Genomic DNA, 8,094 nt, shown 5'->3' with positions numbered 1-8,094 from the left:
ATTTTGGTGCTGTCGGACAATATTTTTGGGACTCCTTGTCCGGAGCACCTTTGGGGACTAATTTGGTCCTAGCGTTGGATTTGTTGAGTCGTTCTGTGGCTACAGCAACATAGAAGAGCTATGTATAGGCTTGGCTGTGCTTGTATCATTTTGCCTCTGGTTTGTCAGTTTCTCCTGTGGAAGTTAATAAATCGATGGCGTTGACTTTTTGTTTGGAGCTGTTCAAACAAAAATTGGCTTATACAGGGAGTGCAGAATTATTAGGCAAGTTGTATTTTTGAGGATTACTTTTTATTATTGAACAACAACCATGTTCTCAATGAACTCAAAAAACTCATTAATATCAAAGCTGAATATTTTTGGAAGTAGTTTTTAGTTTGTTTTTAGTTTTAGCTATTTTAGGGGGATATCTGTATGTGCAGGTGACTATTACTGTGCATAATTATTAGGCAACTTAACAAAAAACAAATATATACCCATTTCAATTATTTATTTTTACCAGTGAAACCAATATAACATCTCAACATTCACAAATATACATTTCTGACATTCAAAAACAAAACAAAAACAAATCAGTGACCAATATAGCCACCTTTCTTTGCAAGGACACTCAAAAGCCTGCCATCCATGGATTCTGTCAGTGTTTTGATCTGTTCACCATCAACATTGCGTGCAGCAGCAACCACAGCCTCCCAGACACTGTTCAGAGAGGTGTACTGTTTTCCCTCCTTGTAAATCTCACATTTGATGATGGACCACAGGTTCTCAATGGGGTTCAGATCAGGTGAACAAGGAGGCCATGTCATTAGATTTTCTTCTTTTATACCCTTTCTTGCCAGCCACGTTGTGGAGTACTTGGACGCGTGTGATGGAGCATTGTCCTGCATGAAAATCATGTTTTTCTTGAAGGATGCAGACTTCTTCCTGTACCACTGCTTGAAGAAGGTGTCTTCCAGAAACTGGCAGTAGGACTGGGAGTTGAGCTTGACTCCATCCTCAACCCGAAAAGGCCCCACAAGCTCATCTTTGATGATACCAGCCCAAACCAGTACTCCACCTCCACCTTGCTGGCGTCTGAGTCGGACTGGAGCTCTCTGCCCTTTACCATTCCAGCCATCTGGCCCATCAAGATTCATTCTCATTTCATCAGTCCATAAAACCTTAGAAAAATCAGTCTTGAGATATTTCTTGGCCCAGTCTTGACGTTTCAGCTTGTGTGTCTTGTTCAGTGGTGGTCGTCTTTCAGCCTTTCTTACCTTGGCCATGTCTCTGAGTATTGCACACCTTGTGCTTTTGGGCACTCCAGTGACTTTTCTCAGTTCATGGGCAGTTATTTTGCGCCTTGGTTTTTCCACACGCTTCTTGCGACCCTGTTGACTATTTTGAATGAAACGCTTGATTGTTCGATGATCACGCTTCAGAAGCTTTGCAATTTTAAGAGTGCTGCATCCCTCTGCAAGATATCTCACTATTTTTGACTTTTCTGAGCCTGTCAAGTCCTTCTTTTGACCCATTTTGCCAAAGGAAAGGAAGTTGCCTAATAATTATGCACACCTGATATAGGGTGTTGATGTCATTAGACCACACCCCTTCTCATTACAGAGATGCACATCACCTAATATGCTTAATTGGTAGTAGGCTTTCGAGCCTATACAGCTTGGAGTAAGACAACATGCATAAAGAGGATGATGTGGTCAAAATACTCATTTGCCTAATAATTCTGCACGTAGTGTAGTTTGTAGGATTTTAGCTGGTGTTTTGTTTTTTCATAAGATTTTTGGTTCTCAATTTTTGAGTATTTCTTAATTAGATAGCTTTTGAAGAGTTACATATCTAAAGGTCATTTGCCTAACAGTCGTTGTCCTGTATCTCCTTAATTATTGTGAGATTATGTAAAGTTACCCATCAGGTTTGTTTCTCTTTCTTTGAGGCATCGCTATTTTCTACAGCTTTTGTTTTATTATTTTTTGGAGCCTTGCATATTGGCGAACATTTGCCACGTTCTAAACGTTCACATTCTGGTTATTTTTATTGAGAAGTCTAAGACGGACCAGGCGGGAGTAGGTTGTTATGTGCATATTGGTGCAGTGTCTGATAAGACTATTTGCCCTGTTACAGCAGTTTTACAATATTTAGCTATCAGGTCCCCTGGTAATGATTCCTTTTTTCTGGTACACAGGGATATATCTCCTTTGTCTCAGTTTCAGTTCAGGGCTGTTTTAGCGAAGTGTTTAACTGACGTGGGACTCGGTGCAAAAATTTTCTCGTCTCATTCATTTCGGATTGGTGCAGCAACTGCAGCTGCACTGGCTGGTCTGCATGAATCCGTTATTAGACAAATTGGTAGGTGGTCTTCAAATAGATATAAACTTTATAGTCAACCACACTTATTGATTGTTTAATTTTCTCATTAGTTTTTGCAGGTCAAGCTGTCTGGATTCTGGGCTACTCTTATATCCATTTGGCACATAGGAGGGCTGCAGAGCGCTGTTATGGCGTGAATTTATCATTACCTTCGGATGCCATCAAGGTCTTCTGGGCTGGAGTCCGTGGTCTCCGTTAGGCAGGTTTGATTGATCTGGTTTTACATTTACATTATGTTTTTCCTAACCCTGACATTATTGTTATTCATTTAGGAGAAAATGATATTGGGTGTGGCGAGACTATGGATTTTGTCTATAAGATCAAAAGGACTATGACCGATCTACATCTTCTCTTCCCAAATACCCGTTTGATTTTTTTTCTGAAATTATCTCTAGGTGGTGTTGGCAAGTGTATCCTGATTTGAAATTCAAGGATAAAGTCCGGAAAAGGATAAATCGGGTTATGTCCCGTTTTATGCCGTTACTGTGGGGGGGTTTCTTTTCGTCATGTGGATTTGGAGAGTGGAGAGGCTGGCCTGTATTTTCATGATGGTACTCACCTTTCTGATATCAGTTGTGTTATTCTCAATCTTAACCTTCAGGCTATGGTTGAAATACCTGTTGGTGTGCCAGGTGGCTTGTGCCTGGTGGGTAGTTTTACATAGGTCATCCTGTGTATAGGATGGACTCTGAAGTTAATATTATTATGGTTTGAGTCTGAGTAGGCTCTAGGCTCTAAAATGTGTTATTAGTTACTGGTTATTTATGAGTTAATAAGCAGGCCTTGGCCATTTGTTATCTCCACTCCATAAGTTATGTTTTTTTTTCTATTAATGTATTTATAGTTGAATGTGTAATGTGTATGGGACATATATGCTGTATGATTGCCATGTAATCTTCTCATCAGTGACTGTATTTGTGAGCTATCGCTTTCCTTCTAATTTAAGCTGTGCCATATGACCACCTCTCTGATCTCCAATTGACACAGGACAGGAAGTCAGTTATTTCTATATTCATTCCTGTGACACTGACATTGAGGCTCCCATAGGAATAAATAGAGAAACTGACTTCCTGTCCAAACGTAAGATGCTGTGTTATTTGGAAAGTCTGATTGCTGGTCACATGACACAGCTGAGGATCAGAAGGGAGGGGATAGTTCACAAATACAGTCACTGATTAGAAGATCACATTCACAACAGATTAAATCATGTACCTTTCTAACAGGTCAGAGAATAACATTTTTTGCGGGAGTTCTTCTTTAAGAGAACTTTTAAGCAGTCCTGCCACTTCTGTTTTAGTAATTACTTCCATTCAGAAATCAAGAAGTAATAATTATGGAGATTTTTTCAATCTGAACTTTATATTGTGTTGTTGCTTAAACTAGACCCTAATAAATTGAGAGTATGGTATCACCATTCCTTTTGTTAATAGGGTCTCTCTGACACTATCAGCACTGTTTGGTCACTATAGGGATACACCTTATTAACCACTTGCGGACCGCCCATAGACTGGGTGGTCCACATTTTGCTCAGTAAGGACATTTCTGAACATCCTGTCCGAAACTAGTTTTGTGATTTAAAAAATAAATAAAATTTATGCCAGAAAATTGGAGTGGCTGGAATAATAAATTTCCACCTATCAATTTTAGTTAAAGAGATCACTGTAGGTTATGGCTAGTTTCACACCCACGGTGTGAATTCCATCAGGCTGTTCCGGCAGTGAACAGCCACCCAGAATTTTTGGATTTGGCTCTGCTGGATGCCGACAGAATGCCTTCCGGCCCCATTAAGTATAATGGGATCCGGCGGAGATCTGTACACATTCCGGCAGACAATGTGGAGGATCGGACTGACACAAACCACTGCATGCTACGATTCCCGGTATTGTCTGCCGGAACACCCCGACGGAGTTCACACCAGAGGTGTGAAAGTAGCCTTAGATTGTTACTATACTATATGGACACAAATATTGGGACACACCGTTTAGTAGATTGCTAGGTCTCTTAAGTGAATATATAACATGGAGCATGCTTCTACTAGGAAAACCAGTATTTAAAATGTAGCTTTTAATTAGCGGAGATAAAATACATGGGTCAAAACAAACAAAACACCTTTTGAAATAAAAAAAATATACAAAAGAGGAACAGTCTTACCGGATCCAGTAGAAACTGGCTACCATGTAAAATAAATACTCCAGGAAGGGAAGATCTGTGTCACGAGAAGGGGGTGGGGAAGGTGAAAACTGACTCCACCCACACCTCTGTCCCTGCCTACTTGCACTTACCTGTCCTAGGCAACGGAGCGCAACTGGCCGGCGATCCCTAACCTGCGTAAGTGCAGGAGAGACAAACAAAACAGACAAACACAGAGAGGTCAAATTAGCAAGGTCAAAACCAAGAGGTCAAGGCGGTACCAGGGGACAAGCAGAAGCAGCGTCAATGTACAAACCAGGAGTCAATACCAGGAGAAGCAAGTTAGACGCAAGGAGCAAGCGAGGGCACGTCAAAGTCAAGCAGAAGTCAAAAACCAAGAGAAGCGACAGTACAAGAGGAGCAATCAAGGGACGAAGTAAGAAACGAGCCGAAATACTAATACCTAGTAGCAAAAGTAAAAGGAATCTATACAAGGTATAGGACCTTAATCACAGGCAACCTGTGGCCAGAAGGCTTCCTGTTAAATAGGGGAGAGAAGGAGTCATGTGACGTGGCCAGTGTCACATGACCCATCCCCCTGCATACAGCTGAGCGCCGAGTGCCTAGTTCGGCGCTCAGACTCTTCACAGTAACCAGTGGCGTAGGGATCGCCATAGCAACCATAGCAGTGGCTATGGGGCCCTACGCCACTGGGGGCCCGTCCGGACCGCATCCTTTTTTTTTTTTTATTAACACTGAGTCTGACACAGGCAGCCAGCAGCCAGGCCCGACCGCCTGCCCAGTGTAGTGGGCGGGGCGCGGGCGGTCCGCGGCTCGAGCCTGGCTGGGGGGAAGGCGGAAGCTAAGGAAGGAGGAGACAGGAGAGGACAGTGAGTGGCACTGCCGGAACATGAGGTAGGCGGACGCGGTGGAGGGGGCCGGAACGGGGGCGTAGCGGAGGTGGAGCCAGGCTGGCACCAGCGCCGCAGACCGCACTGCACTTACCTCTGTGGAAATTGAAGAGAAGCGCCGTAATCTCGCACAGGCGCACTGGCAGAGGCATCGAAGTGCGCATGCACCGTCTTCCTGGCCTCTGCCAGTGCGCCTGTGCGAGATTACGGCGCTTCTCTTCAATTTCCACAGAGGCAAGTAAGTGCAGTTAATAAGTTAATAAATTAGGTAGGAAGCGGCTCTTGGTGGGGGGGGTGGGATCTGTGGAGGACACTGAAGGGGGGGGATCTGTGGAGGACACTGAAGGGGGGGATCTGTGGAGGACACTGAAGGGGGGATCTGTGGAGGACACTGAAGGGGGGGATCTGTGGAGGACACTGAAGGGGGGGGATCTGTGGAGGACACTGAAGGGGGGGATCTGTGGAGGACACTGAAGGGGGGGATCTGTGGAGGACACTGAAGGGGGGGATCTGTGGAGGACACTGAAGGGGGGGGATCTGTGGAGGACACTGAAGGGGGGGATCTGTGGAGGACACTGAAGGGGGGGATCTGTGGAGGACACTGAAGGGGGGGATCTGTGGAGGACACTGAAGGGGGGATCTGTGGAGGACACTGAAGGGGGGATCTGTGGAGGACACTGAAGGGGGGGTCTGTGGAGGACACTGAAGGGGGGGATCTGTGGAGGACACTGAAGGGGGGGTCTGTGGAGGACACTGAAGGGGAGATCTGTGGAGGACACTGAAGGGGGGGATCTGTGGAGGACACTGAAGGGGGGATCTGTGGAGGACACTGAAGCGGGGATCTGTGGAGGACACTGAAGCGGGGATCTGTGGAGGACACTGAAGGGGGGATCTGTGGAGGACACTGAAGGGGGGGTCTGTGGCCGACACTGAAGGGGGGGATCTGTGGACGACACTTAGGGGGATGTTCGGGTGGGAGGTCCTGGAGGGGTGTTTGGGTGGGAGCTCTGGAAGGGGTGGGAGGTCCAATAGGTATGTGGGGGTGGGAGATCCGGGAGGGGGGGGCCATAATTTTTTTTGAGGCCCAGTCATTTCTAGCTACGCCCCTGACAGTAACTATGGGAGCAGAGGACGCCAGCCACGCTAAGGACGCGTGCGGGGTCGGGTCCTCTCCGCCCCCCTGTTGCAAGTCCTCGCTCCGAACTTATCGCAGGGCGCTGGCGGCACTGGAGGGACGGACCGCTAAGCCGGCGCCCTGTGACAATCTGGCTGCCCCTTGTAATCCCTAAATGCCCTACACCTGATCTGGTTTTCCAGGAGTGATTGCCCTGGAGTTTCCCTACTCACTGCCTACAGCAGAGCCCTGGATAACTGAAATGTTCAGAATATCCTGATGCAGGAGTGTGTCTGTGTAGCTAATGCTGTGGGCTGTGTCCCGACACGTTTCCACTTAACTATGGCGTTAAGTCTTATCAGGGGACCTCTTAGTTTCCAGAAAACAGCACAGCGCGCGGCACAGTGCGGGGAACAGATCTACTGGTGCACCCCAGCTAGGCAACCTGGGCCGCACAGCATCAGCTACACATACACACTCCTGGATCAGGACATATTTGGACATTTCAATTATAGGACTGTATCCAGTTCAATTAATGTCATTGGTTCAAGCCCTGCCGACACACTATGACAATGACAAACATTTGTAATGAGCTAGCTTTTCTCACAGGAAATTAAAGTGCAGGGATAGTTGTGTGGCAGATAGGTGCTCACCCCCAACACACACTATGGTCAATTTTCTAAAAAGCCAGTTTTGCTCATTTGTATATATATATACAGTATATATAAATATATATAGTGTTGATTATATATTCTAATCGCGAATATTGGCACTTCGAGAATTCGCGACTATCTAGAATATAGTGCTATATCTTCGTAATCGCAAATAATCTAGATTTTTTTTTTCATCAGTACCCATGATCCATCACTGCTTCTTGCTTGTGGCCAATGAGAAGGCTACAATATCTTTGACTTTAGGAGTAGTGTTTATCGCGAATTTTTTTATCGCAAATTTATCGATTGCCGATTTTTGCAATCAATACAATAATGACTGGAGATCATGAAATCGCGAATTAGCGAATATATGACAAATATTCGCCCAAATATTCACTAAATATTGCGATTTCAAATATTGCTGCTCATCACTGTATACATATATATATTATTTATTATTTTTTTGGGAGTGTGGAAGGAAACTGGAGGAAATCCACACAAACACGGAGAGAACATACAGGGGGTCATTTATAAAACAGGTTTAAAGTAGATCTTGCTTTGTTGCCCATAGCAACCAAGCAGATTCCACCTTTCACAGCTCCTTTGGAAAATGAAAGGAGAAATAGGATTGGTTGCTATGGGCAACTAAGCCAGTTCTACTTTACACCAGTCTGACAAATGACCCCCCACAAACTCCATGCACAGATAGAAACTCTATGGGGCACATTTATCAAAACTGTCTATAAGGAAAACTGTCTTTGTTGCAACCAATCACAACACTGCTTTCACTTGACCATTGCAGTTTATGAAATGAAAGCTGAGCTCTGATTAGTTTCTGTCGGCAACAAAGACAGTTTTCCTTTAGCCAGTTTTCATAAACGAGGTCTTATGTCTAGTTAAAGGGGTTGTCTCACTTCAGCAA

The sequence above is a fragment of the Bufo gargarizans genome, chromosome 3, assembly GCF_014858855.1.
Source record: "Bufo gargarizans isolate SCDJY-AF-19 chromosome 3, ASM1485885v1, whole genome shotgun sequence".
NCBI classification, from domain to species: Eukaryota; Metazoa; Chordata; class Amphibia; order Anura; family Bufonidae; genus Bufo; species Bufo gargarizans.
The sequence above is the reverse complement of the archived record's forward strand: the minus strand, read 5'-3'. Positions refer to the sequence as shown.